Source organism: Xyrauchen texanus, chromosome 14, assembly GCF_025860055.1.
Source record: "Xyrauchen texanus isolate HMW12.3.18 chromosome 14, RBS_HiC_50CHRs, whole genome shotgun sequence".
NCBI lineage: Eukaryota > Metazoa > Chordata > Actinopteri > Cypriniformes > Catostomidae > Xyrauchen > Xyrauchen texanus.
In genome coordinates, this window is record NC_068289.1 from 42,252,142 (window position 1) to 42,266,627 (window position 14,486).

A 14,486-nucleotide genomic window follows, 5' to 3' on the forward strand; every position below is an offset into this window, starting at 1 on the left:
TATTCAGAAAAATCGATACAAAGCGGAGGCAAAAAGTAACTGACTTAACGTGATGCGTGTATGGCTATTACGCTGAACTATAGAAATAGAGTCAGAAAGGCTATATCCAAACCATGACTGAAATGGAGTGTGTGTGTGTGTGTGTGTGTGTGCATTAATTACCAAGAGGTAGTAAGGCATGGTTGTAGATTTGTGTATGGATGGTAGTGGTTTTTAAATGTATTGATGTTACATTTAACTTAAAGGGATAGTTCTCCCAAAAATGAAAATTATCTCATCATTTACTCACCCTCATGCCATCCCAGATGTGTACGACTTCCTTTCTTCTTCTGAACACAAATTAATATTTTTAGAAGAATATCTCAGATCTCTAGGTCCGTACAAAGCAAGTGAATGGTGGCCAGAACTTTGAAAGTCCAAAAAGCACATAAAGTCAGCATAATGTAATACAGAAGACTCCAGTGGTTTAATCCATGTCTTCAGAAGTGATATGATGACTGGGTGAGAAACAGATCAATGTTTAAGTCCTTTTTTACTATAAATCTCGACATTCAGTTTTACTTCCACATTATTCTTCTTTTCTTTTATGGCGATTCACATTCTTCACGCATATCGCCACCTAGTGTAGATTTATAGTAAAAACAAATCTCTGCAGGCTGTTCCATTCTGATGCACTTGATCCAGCTGTTTTTGAACAGAAGAATACATACAGGGCTTTCGTAATACTGACTTGTCACAACCGACTCATTGAAGTTTTGCACATCCCATAATTGGCAGCAGCTTCACTGTACAGAGCAGAAACATATCATCTGAAAACCAAAGAGCATTAGTGTTTAAATCATGTAAAATGCCCAAGAGGGCATGAATAATTTGTGGCATGAATACAATAATAACTACTGTAAATCGCTTGTAACAGTTTTGCTTTCCTGCACGGACAGCTGGGAGAAATTGCTGATGAAACCTTAAGGCTAAATGATCCCGGGTTCATTTGGTTTCCATGTACACACACACACACACACACACACACACACACACACAGCTGTCTATGATGCAGTGGATGCGTTTGCTGCAATGAGAATGTGTTTGTATGACACAAGCTGAAGTCACTGATCCAGGAGCGTGCCAATTTACGGTTGTTTGACAAATTGAAGTTGCTTTGAAATTGCATGGAAAAAGGTCACTGAATTATTCCTCAGGCTTTTGCATACGGCGCTGTTTTCGCTGTCTTGTTTAAATGTCTGATAGCTCATGCAGCACACAATTGATTGACTTTTGAGGATATGGAGATGGTAAATGGTTTGCACTTATTTAGCGCCTTTTTTACTTAAGTGATATTCAAAGCGCTTTACACTGCGTCTCATTTACCCATTCACACACATTCACACATCAATGACGGCAGAGCTGCCATGTAAGGCGCTAGCCTGCCATTGGGAGCAACTTGGGGTTCAGTGTCTTGCCCAAGGACACTCCAGCATGTGGAGTCAAGGGGGCCGGGAATCGAACCGCCAACCCTGCGATTAGTGGCCGACCCGCTCTACCACCTGAAGCCACAGCCGCCCTGAGATCCACGTTTGGTGTGAACAGCCCCTAACTCGTCTGTTTGCCCGCATTGTTTTTCATTAGTTACAAACCAGAACCTGTTGTAAGTTGTAATTTGAAAAACTGACCCAAACCTTTGTGATCATTTTCTCTTTTCTGTCTTTCTTTCTTGCGGTTGATCTCTCTTTTTATTTTCTGTTTCTTTTATTTCTTCCATTTTTTTCTTTCTCTTTCTTTCTTTGATATTTTTCCTTTTTTACATTTTTTCTTTCTTTTTCTTTCTTTGTTTATCTTTCATTCTTTCTAGCCAGTATTTCTCTTTGTATTTCTTTCTTATCTCTTTCTTTCTTGCGATTGTTTTTTCTTTCTTTCTTTCTTTCTTTCTTTCTTTCTTTCTTTCTTTCTTTCTTTCTTTCTTTCTTTCTCTTTGTATTTCTTTCTTTGATTGTTTCCTTTCTTTCTTTCTTTCTTGTGATCATTTTCTCTTTCTTTCTTTTTCTCTCTCTTTTTATGATTTTTTCTTTGTTTAGGTTCTATCTTTCTTGCGACTGATTTATGTTTTTTTCTGTCATGCAACTTTCTTTCTTTCTTTCTTTCTTTCTTTCTTGTGAACCTAGCCAGAAACCTGATGTTTTTCAGATCCCGTAAGGCTCGGGTCGGTTATCAGTGGAAACGGGGCCCTAAGGCAGCATCGGTATGGACCCGTATCCATAGTTTAACCATGGGGTTTGTAGTAAGTCCATGGTTCATTTCTGTTAGGGCTTAACCTCACTCCTAATCAAAGGAGAGATACAATCTAGAAAAGATCGATGCAAAGCTGCGGATAAAGCCATCATCACCCCTTTGCGCCTCGGATTACAAATAGAATGCCTGCGAAAGACAGACCTCGTACCTTACCCGGATATTTGGCTGACACTTTTGAAAGGCTTTTTTTTTTAACAAAATCACACTAGATTCAGATTTTGAGTGTTTATCAAAAATTTATTTTTAAAACCTTTTATAAGAGTATATAGGTTTTTAATCACTTTACCTTTTAAAATAGCCACGGAAGCTGTCATGTCATTAAACCTCAAACTAGCTTCTTTCCTCTTGTGTCATCTGTATTGAAATTAATTGCAAGAGTCTTGTATTTTTGTGATGCAGAGAGGTGCTGTCTATGTAGAGTGTTTGAAATCAGTCACTTTTGAGGCTTTATGTCAATTAGGATGCTGCCATAGAAGGGAGCTGCCTATATGGGCATGTGTTCTCTCTCGGCTGTGCAGAAATCCCAGTTTTAGGCCAACAATAAGGTGAAACATTGATTTTGTTGTAGTTGGTTGAGTCTGGTGTGTTTCTCTCGGTAAGCAGGATGAATGGCTGTGGTACAGATCATGGTAGAGGAACACGCACTGGAAGAGTGTGTAAAGATGAGCCGTGTGTCTGCGGCTGTCTTTATCTGTTTCTACTCATCTGTCATCTGTATGTCTCTCTCCTCTACTAAAATATACTGTGGTGGTATCAGGTGGCAATACCCACATGACTTTATATCAAGATACAGAATGATTACCATATTTTTGTTCCATAGTATTTATATGGTGTAGATGCATTCTTTCTTGCAAATGTTTTCTCTTTGTTTCTTTCTTTCCTGTTTCTTTTTTTGCGACCGTTTTCTCTTTTCTCTGTTTCTTGTGATTGTATTCTCTTTTCTATTTTCTCTCTCTCTCTCTTTCCTTTCCTTCCTCTTTCTTTCTTGTGATAATTTTCTATTTTTATTTGTCTATTTCTTTCTTTAATGTGATTGTTTTCTCTTTCTTTTCTTTTTTTCTTTCCTTTTCTTTCTTTCTTGTGATCATTTTCTCTTTTCTTTCTTTCATTCCTTCTTTTCATCTCTCTCTTTCTTTCATTCTTTTTCTTTCTTTTCGTTTTTCTGTCTTTCTTGTGATTTTATTTCTTTATTTATTTCCCCTTCTGTCTATTTTCTGGATTTTTTTAAGAGTGTCTCACGTGCCATCAGTATAATTCACAGATTACACTTTGTTCTCTCTGGCTTGTCCACCTCGCCTGTCTCAAACAAACACACACACACACACACACACACACACACACACACACACACACACACACACACACACACACACACAGTTGTGTTTCCATGTTTTATGGGGACTTTCCATAGACATAATGGTTTTTATACTGTACAAACTTTATATTCTATCCCCTAAACCTAACCCTACCCCTAAACCTAACCCTCACAGAAAACATTCTGCATTTTTACATTTTCAAAAAACATAATTTAGTATGATTTATAAGCTGTTTTCCTCATGGGGACCGACAAAATGTCCCCACACGGTCAAAAATTTCGGGTTTTACTATCCTTATGGGGACATTTGGTCCCCACAATGTGATAAATACACGCTCACACACACACACACACACACACACTCGTCCCACACACTGAAATGTGTTGGTAGTGATGGTAGGCCTCCAGTGTGCTCGACTAATTCTGAGCTCTCTGTCACCCCAGCATCTACAGTATGTGCCCTACATGTGTTTTGGAGAGAGGGCTTTTTTCTTCTGTCTCCAGGGTTTTCCTTGTATCATGCCCCAAATGCTAAAGTGCAACTCTCTACCGCAGGCTTCTGTACAGTTGGTTAAGCCATCTGCTCTGAGAAGATGACTTTATCAATCAACAGCAACCAAAAAAACATTGTTAAGAGCATTCAGACAGACATATTTAAAGAGATAATTTACTTACTCACATGTTGTTTTAAACCCATATAACTTTTGTATGCAGAACACAAAAAGAGATGTTTTAATGAGTATCATTTTAATATAATGGTGGTGAATAGTGCCTCACGCTATTGCAGCATGAAGAAGGAACCAGTGGCATTAAAAAAGTAGCATGTCGCAAGACAAGGAAGAGCTGCAAAACTGATCTACTGTAACTGGAGAGTTGAACCACCCCATAAAGTCTTCTCCAGCACATCTCAAAGACTTCAATGGGGTTAATGTGAAATGATTCCTCATGCTCCCTGAACCACTCTTTCACAATTTGAGCCTGATGAATCTTGGCATTGTCATCCTGGAATATGCCTGTGCCGTCAGGGAAGTAAAAATCCATTGATGGGATAAGCTCGTCATTCAGTACACTCAGGTAGTCAGCGAACTTCATTTTATTGCCGCATAATGTTGCTGAGTCTAGACCTGACCAATTAAAACCCCAGATTATAACACTGCCTCCAGAGGCTTGTACAGTGTGCACTATGCATGAAGGGTGCATCGCTTCATACGTTTCCCTTGCCCTTCGCTTTGGAATAGGTAAAATCTTGACACATCAGACCACATGAAGTTTTTCCATTGTTCCTTAGTCCAATCTTTACGCTCACTAGCAAATTTAAGTCGTATTTAAGTTGTTTTTTTCAGATTCGCCTCATTAACAAGTGGCTTTCTTGTGACCACACAGCTGTTTAGACCCAATCCTGTAAATTCTCGTCACATTGTGCATGTGGAAATGCTCTTACATTCACTATTAAACATACCCGTGTGTTCTACTGTCGAATTGTTTGTTGTGACTTCACCAAGCATTTAGTGATCTCCGATCACGATCATTTTCTTTTTTTTGGCCAGGCAGTGTACGTATCATTGCAGTTTCCTGGTGAAATGAACACTAGAGATGCTACAACAACAATGACTTTATTCACATTCGCACAAATCACAAGTAAAATGGTAGATTATCAGTTCATAAAGATGAAATTACTCTGATGTCATACCACTGACCACCGTGCTTCCATTTCAATGGTGAATATGGACACCACTGCAGTTTAAATAATCTTTTAAGCATTATTACATAAAAATGATTCTTTCTGGATTATCACTAATAAATAAAAAATCAGTTTTCACTTTATTTAATATGCCTGTATGATTAAGTTGGATCTAATAGAGTAGATGCGATAACAATGATTTATATAAAATCCTGGCTTTATCCTGATCCAGTGATCCTGATGGAAATGTAAACCAAAATCTCCAATAATCTTTCATATCTGTATCAACCCCACATCAAAAAAACTTTGGTGTTTTCAGCATTTGAGCAAAGCGCCCACCGACAGCAGTTCTTTTCTCAGAAGAACCCGGAAGTGCCAGAGCGGAGCGTTTGTTTGTAAACGAGAGGCGTTCCAAGAATGCTGATAGCTCACACCATCAGCACTGGGATGCTTTACTGTTTGTATCACTTGACTTTGTTCATAGAGGCAGCAAAAATCAGTTCATAGTGGCAGCAAAACATTTTCAATTCCACTATCAGACTCAAACAAATTGTTTTGTAGTTTAAACTGTCGGATAACACAATATCTACAAAGTGGTTTGCAATCTGTTTAATATCTTTTTTAGGAATGTGCCTTGGGTTTCAAGTAGTTTCTTCCATCATTTGGAATTTGATGCATTTGTAACGTCATACAAATTGCAGAGTAGTTGCTACGCTATTTTATACCCAATCTGCACTTTCGTTTCTGTGCTAGGGTTTAAGTTCCACCACTGAGTGCAAGTAAGTGCTGTGCAGAAATACATTATGATGATTTCCATCCCCAAGTCCCAAGCTTGTATTAAAAGAAACAGAATGTGAAAATTGCCATCTTTTATTCAATACAGTCAGACTCTGTGACACAAAAGCCTTTAACCAGGCGGGCAGCCTGCTGTGTCCAGTATTAGATTCAGTCTGTGGACAGCAGGTAGTGTATTACACTTTACACACTGTGAATAGACTGCATCTGAATTTGAGCTAATAAATCACACCCATGAATGTGAAAAGCATGCGGTTTTCTGAATATCTCTCCATCCTCTGTAACCCTTACTTCTGTCGAGACAAACTAGTGATCAAATAATTTTATGGAATTTTATTGAGCCATTCTTTGTTATAGAGCGCACCATTGCCCACCCACTTTTTCAGCCGGCTTAGTTCTCTAAGTGTTTTTCTCATGTATTTTTCCATGGGGATTTCATATAGGGTTTCTTTGGGAAACCTGTTCGAAAACAGTTAATAGTTTTGCAATTCTGTTTGATGCTGCTGGTGGTGCAGGAATGGCACACTTCAGCTCAGGGCTGGACTGGGAAGAGAAATCTGCCCAGGATTTTACATAGCAACTGTCAACTGTTTACATCGCTGTCCTTTTCTGCATATCGTGGCACCTTTTTGTGGTTAATTTTGCATAACGCGGCGGCACAATTTAGCTTATCATTCGTAGTGTTTCGCAGCGACACACTGGCCTACTCGGTTCTCCTGATGTCCAGTCCGCCCCGATTGCCCCAAAGTGCATTGGCCCACCGGGAAAATGTCCGGTATGCCAGATTACCAGTCCAGCCCTGCTTCGTCTTTAAAGAGATCTCATTTGGGATTGTTCTTTCCCTATGAGCAAGTACTTGACAAAATGAGTCACTAATTGTTCCTGGCCGCCAGTCCTGCCCTACATAATGATTTATGAAAGGAAGGCAGCATGCATGAAATAGGCAGAGTGAAATCATGCAAGATTTAGCATGTTTCTCCGATTACCTCCGTGTGGCCGCGTGCCAGTGAATTTCACTGGGCTTTTGTGCTTCACTGTTCTTACATTGAAGGGGAGTGTGAATACATCTTCCGTCACAATTTCAGAGAGTAGACACTGCATCAAGGTCACGGGAGATCAAGGACCTTCTCTTCATTGAGGATAAAACACACCTGATAAAAGCCACAGCACAAGAACAGCAGGTAGATAATTATGGGGACTTAAATTTCACGGTATTCAGACCCAAAATTCAGCTTTATAAGAAAAACTGGAGCTTGTGTCAATAGAATAGTATTTGAAAAGCACTCTTATGAAGAACCATAATTTCCTTTCTGATTGAGTTCCTGCTAAGCATATTAGATCAGCTCATAATTGCCATTTTTGAAGCCACCATTATAAATAAACTCTATGGTATGCAATATGTTGTAATGATGGATCATTTTTCCCCATTTACTTTTGTGACCTAAAATAGCTAAAAATATATATATTTTTTTAAATAAGAAAATTTGGGGGGAAATGGGACAAATGCAAGTAAATAGAATAGAGTTGGCTTAAAAGAAGTATTAATGTTGTATACTTGAGTTGTAAAGTTGTACTAGGCAGTTATGAGTACTAGGAAATTACTTCAAAGTACTAGTAATTCTCACATTATATGTTAATATAAATTGTATATTACTGTATGTTATATATGGATACAATTTCAGAGAAATGTTGAATTAAAAAAGATGTCTTCACATGTATCAAACTGGTTTTGCTGTAGTTAATGTATATTTTGAAATGTCACAGAATTTTTACATTTTATTATTTATTTAAACATGACATATTAATTAATAACATTTATATTTGTCAGTTAACATGCCAAAAATATAAATATTTTTACTTTTATGAGCAGTTAAAGGGTTAGTTCATCCAAAAATGAAAGTTATCCCATAATTTACTCACCCTCAAGCCATCCCAGGTGTATATGACTTTCTTCTTTCAGCCAAACACAATAGAAGTTATAGTAAAGAAGATCCTGGCTCTAACAAGCTTTATAATGGGAGTGAATGGTCCCTTCGATTTTGAAGCCCAAAAAAGTGCATGTATCCATCAAAAAAGTAATCCATACAGCTCCAGGGGGTTAATAAAGGCCTTCTGAAGCGATGCGTTTTTCTAAGAAAATATCCATATTTATAACTTTATAAACTATAATCACTGGCTTCCGGTTGCTCTTTTTTGGGATTCAAAATCTAAGGTACCATTCACTCCCATTATAAAGCTTGCAAGAGCCAGAATATTTTTTAATATAACTCCAATTGTGTTCGGCTAAAAGAAGAAAGTCATATACACCTAGGTTAGCTTGAATGATTTATAAGCTTGAACCATGAAAGCAAAAGGTGTATGGAAGGTTAAATCTCATGAGATATGAAAGAGCAATAAACAATTACTCTGGTTGACACCCGTCTTCGCTATCAACATCTTGTTGCTTTATGAATAGTTTTTTCTCCTTTACATAGCACCACCTGATACTCCATCACCAGAAGATACATCTTCGTTGACTGAATCCGCTGTGTTTTTGAAGGACACCTGTGAAGGCCCAGTTGTCAAAAACCAGAGAACTTCCACAGCCTCATTAGTGTACATCTGGGAACGTTCTGGATAGGTGACAGAGCCGTAAAGTTTTCAATTCCACTTTCACACACCTAGTTCCCGCCAATCTATGCGTTTACGAATGACAAAACGCAGGCAGGTGACATGTTAGAACTTTCGAGCAGAACTTGTCGCATCTTAGGATCGCAGTTAGGCTTCACAGCAGTAGCCGAGTGTCTCTGTCTCTACGGTGTTATTGTCAGCACAGAAACTGATCCAGGCAGCTGCTTGCAGTCATCTCTGAGGATCCTCTCTTCATTTCAATCTCACCACAGAGACGAAGCAAACGAGCCACACAAACACAAGCAGATGTCAAGCTTTAGTACATATAGAGGAAGTTTTGTATAGACACTGCTGTGGTAAACTTGATATATTAGTCAATTGCATTAAATGTTACTTGTTTACTTATTGGTTACTGTAATGTCAAAGACAACTCAGATAAAGCCTGTTATTTTCTCAGTTGAGTTCCAGCTGACTTATAAATAGGAATGTCTGTAGTTTTCATTGATTATTTTAGTGTTAATCTGTTATATACAAGCATGCATCTGATCTAATATTAAACCTATGTGCACAACTAAATACACTATATAATGAAAAGTACTGTATGTGGACACCCAAACACCACAACTGTATGAATACACTGTATATTCAGAACCATTGACATTAAAGGGGTAGTGATAAAAAAATTTAAAAAAAACATTCTGTCATTATGTACGACAAACAAGTCTTTACTTTCTTGAAATCTGCAGTGCTAAAAGTGCCAGAAGTTGAAGTTGACATGTTTTTTCAATTGTTTTTGTTTATACATAAATATGGTCATTAAAGTCTCAAAGGAATGAAAAACTTAATTCCTTGAGTTATGAGAGTTGTTACACACTCATTGGCTCATAGTGGAATCTGAATTGGCTCATAATAAATGATTATAATCATCACGATGCACAAGCCCCATTTTTTGTAGTCACAGGGGGCCAAAACAAATAATAAATATGCATTGTACAAAGAGTCAATTATGTATATTGTAGAGCTGCATAACATTTAAGAACAGTGCTGAAAGTGTTTACATTAAAATAGTGTTATTTTAATGTCAGTAGACTATTATCTGTAAGCATCACAGGGTTATGAACTGCAAATGCACAGTTTTTTCATATATCGTCTGTATTTGCAATGATATTGAGGCCTATTGTCAGATCCTTTCTAATGTGTATGATGTAATGTAAATGCAGGACTAAATTTGCATTACATAACCAACTACATTATACAAGCTTTTTCGAGCATAATCAAATTGCGCGGTATCTCAACTGATAAGGATCGGGGGAAGAATCCTGAAGAGCACACCGGTCGGCACGTGAGCTGAAAGTGTCATTGAAGCACCACAAAATTACGTGATATGTTTTTCATCTCATATTTGCTTTCGTTAGGTTTAAGGTTTAGGTTTGGGAGGTAGATTCCTTTAAGGGATGTCCCGATACCTTTCTTTTTTGAGAACAAGAATGAGTACCGATACTTCCTTTGTTCCTCCCCTTTACTCCCCAATTTGGGATGCCCAATTCCCAATGCGCTCTAAGTCTTTGTGGTGGCATAGTGACTTGCCTCAATCCAGGTGGCGGACAACGAATCCCAGTTTCTTATCAAATAGCTTGTTGAGCATGTTATCGCAGAGACATAGCGAGTGTGGAGGCTTCACACTATCCTCCGTGGCATCCACGCACAACTCACCACGCGGCCCACCGAGAGCAAGAACCGCATTATAGCGACCACGAGGAGGTTAACCCAACGTACCCTTTTAACATCATGGCATCATTTTCCTTCCTCATGATGCCATCTATTGTGTAAAGTGCACCAGTCCCTCCTGCAGCAAAGCACCCCCCATGCTTCACGGTTGGGATGGTGTTCTCCGGCTTGCAAGCCTCACTCTTTATCCTTCAAACATAACGATGGTCATTATAGCCAAAAAGTTAAATTTTTGTTTCATCAGATCAAAAGAAATTTCTCCAAAATGTAAGATCTTTGCCCCCATGTGCACTTGCAAACTGTAGTCTGTTGTTTTTTTTGTTTTTTTTTGGTGGTTTTGGAGCATTTACATTTTCCTGGCTAAACTGCCTTTCAGGTTATGTCGATATAGGACTCGTTTTACTGTGGATATAGATACTTGTCTCACTGTTTCCTCCAGCATCTTCTCAAGGTCCTTTGTGTTGTTCTGGGATTGATTTGCACTTTTCACACCAAACTACATTCATCTCTAGGAGACAGAATGCATCTCCTTCCTGACTGGTATGATGGCTGCATGGTCCTGTGGTGTTTATACTTGCATACTATTGTTTGTACAGATGAACGTGGTATCTTCAGGTGTTTGGAAATTGCTCCCAAGGATGAATCAGATTTGTGGAGGTCCTATTTTTTTCTGAGGTCTTGGCTGATTTCTTTTGATTTCCCCTTGATGTCAAACAAAGAGGCACTGAGTTTGACACCTCCTATCAGAAGCTAATTGGCTGATTGCCTAAAGGCTTTACATGATTTTCTGGAATTTTCCAAGCTGCTTAGAGGTACAGTTAGCTTACTGTATGTAAACTTCTGACCCACTGGAATTGTGATATAGTCAATGAAATGTGAAACAGTCTGTCTGTAAACAATTGTTGGAAAATGTACTTGTGTCATGCACAAAGTTGATGTCCTAAACGACTTGCCAAAATTATAGTTTGCTAATATGAAATCTGTGGAGTGGTTAAAAATTAGTTTTAATGACTTTAACCTAAGTGAAACTTCTGGCTTCAACTGTATGTGCCTCACGCTATCGCACTAGTATTAGCACTATGCTCGCGATCATTTACTACAAACAGAGTGTGCAATGCTCATGATGGTGTTTTCCGCGTATGAGCCAAGGAACTCTAAATGGTATGAGCGGCTCCACACATTCACAAGTGCTCACATTTGAAGCGTGCAGCACATGCAAACAGTCTATTAATCTCATTAAATTACAGACTTTGCAGTTAAATAATCACACTATGACATAACATTGTAGTTTGTGTGCTAAATGTTTACGAAATGGCATTTGTATGTCAGATGGTATCGGTTTTTGGTTTCTGAACATTTTACGAAAATGAGTACAAGTGCATGAGTGTGGTACCAGTATCAGTTTCAAGACATCCCTAATTTTCTTGATTTAAAACTTGATAGAGCATTAACTTAAAAATCCTGATTTGTTTTTGGAAAACATTTTAGTCATTAGCGCCACACAGTGGACATTTCACCTGGGAACTGCCACGATTTGTTTACTGAACCATGTGGTATCATTTTGCAAAAATGTTACTCACCACAGCCACATATTTTTCTTGAGAGTAGCCTGTACAAATTGTAGCTTTTATAGACTACTTAATGACATAATGGTTCTTATTTTATGTTGTGTGTAGTCTTTTTCTTCATTGTCACATTTGTCTTGTTAATTATGATGTTGAAAAAAATTACTTTCAATTGTGAAGAAAACAAAAAGCTCTCAAACTCGGTGCAGCTGTGCTGGAAAAATCACCCTTGAGTTATCCGAGAGTCGCCAGGGTCGGTGAAAATCCATTCAGATCTGCACTGAAATTGTGTGGCCAGCGAGTACCTTTTAAAGCATCTTCTAATCACTCTAAAACTCCTCTAAATTCTCAACTCTTACCCTGGCAGAGATCAGTACAATGATTTGCATTTCAGAGCGCAGAACGGTCTCAGTTTACGTCATTCCGAGGCGGATTGCCAAAACTGAGTCCAAAGAGGACAGAAAGCAAAATCAAAATGTAATGTGAATTAACTTTAAAAAAGAGAAAGAATTAGCACCAAGGGCAAAGTGTTTTATTAGTAGTGAATCTTAAGGACAGTAGAAACATTTCTGATTAAATTGGTTAGAGGAAAATTTTGATAATTTGTCAACTTTATTACACTAAATTGCAATTAATTGAGCCCGAACTGCTTAACGTACAGACTCCATTCCATCTTTATTTTGCAGATAATTTAATTTTGTTCTTTTTTTTTCTGTAAACTTTATTCTTAATTAATTTAGTATTAAAGGAATTTAGCATGAACGTATGAAAATTTCCCATTAACTGCCAATGACATTAATAGAAAAAAACCAGTGTGTCATGTCATCTGCATTATCATTATAAACAGCACAGACAGATAGAAGAATGCCTCCTGTGTGAACGACCCCTTTAATTTTGTTGCCTTTCAAAAACAGGTAATCCCTTCAGGAATGCAAATGTGGATGTTTAGATGATTGTAGTTCATGTAGTTGTCATGGCTTGATGAATTTGATCAATGTTATGGCAGATTTAGGAAAAGGACACATGAGGCTTGAGGTGACAGAAATCTCTCCCTTCTGGAGGAAGACAGCCGAGCGGAACAACAGGGTGATATTTCATATCAGAAACGTATTATACGCAATCAAGATGGTATCAAAATGACTGACAATAAACAAGTTGCCGTTTCAAGCTTTGATTTGATGTAACATTTTGTGATATTTTCAAACCAATACATGGTGATTGGTAAACAAAAATAGGAAATTAAAATATTTAAATAAAATATATTGAAATGTGTGACATTACGTCCTTTTAAAGTTTTTCTTAAAAACAAATTTCAGTATAATGTAACTTTATATAAATGTACTTTTAAAATGTATTATTTTAATACTTTAATTTGATTTAAAACAATATTTTACTGCAAAAATACAGTTGTCTGAAATATCATCTAAATATCTAATATATATATATATATATAATTTTTTTTTCATTTATTAAATTTTTCTATAGATTTTCACACAAAGTACAAGGTCAATTATTAATTTTTACTTGCTAAAACATGTTTAAATTAGGGCTGTCAATCGACTAAAATTTTTAATCGAATTAATTACATGGTGTCCCGATTAATTAATCGCATTTAATCGCATATACAAATATTTGCTGAGAAAGCCCCTCATATAAAAATAATTCAATATATAAAGATTATACATATATTATATCAATATATAATTATACATAGTTATCTTTAAATATTAAACAATTATATATAAAATAAAAAATATTCAGTTAATTAAAATGCATTGCATTCTTGTGGTAGAAGAGTTATTCATTGATAAGACAATACAAAAAGAGGCTTTAGAATATAATGTATTGTTTACTACCATATTATTGATCATAAACCAATCATTGGCACACAGTTCACAGCAATCCAATTTGCAAATTAATTTCTCAATCAGTTGGAGATTCATTATGAGCAGGGGTGAAAATTTCATCAAAATGTTGGGGGGGACAATAAACATAACAATTCTCAAGAACAATTTTTGAAGAGGACACCAATAATACAGGCAAAATTGTACTTGCAAGGATACGTGTACGGAGAGAGTATGGAGAGCCTTACTACTATTATTAGTGTAGCATGGAGCTAAAACAGGCAATATGGTGTCTAAAATGTACATCACTTAATATCAACTTCTTGTTTATTAAACTTGTATAAAATCAAAATCACATTTGTTATCATGCTGATATCTGGAGAAAAACTGCACTCTTCGTGTGATATTATATTAGATTAACTATATTAAATGATATAAACCGACTAAATCACAGTGAAAGCGTTAAAATCTAAATGTGCACCCGGACTAGTCTAATCTACAAGACTAACGTTACATCACGTAGTGTATGCGTACACTCTATGGGTGTGTGTGTGTGAATGGGGATATACAAGCTAGGTAAACGCATAGACTGTATTAAACAAGGGTAACGTTAAACGTTATAATCGCTAACATAGCAGACTGCATCAGTGACAAAAGTACATTGG

General features: G+C 37.0%; 1 protein-coding gene across 2 annotated transcripts in view; it reads left to right on the forward strand.

Moving 5' to 3' along the window:
• Window positions 1-14,486, forward strand: part of LOC127655239 (beta-1,3-galactosyltransferase 1-like) — a 191,406-nt gene that overhangs the window by 119,020 nt on the left and 57,900 nt on the right. The gene's annotated exons all lie outside the window — the stretch shown is intronic.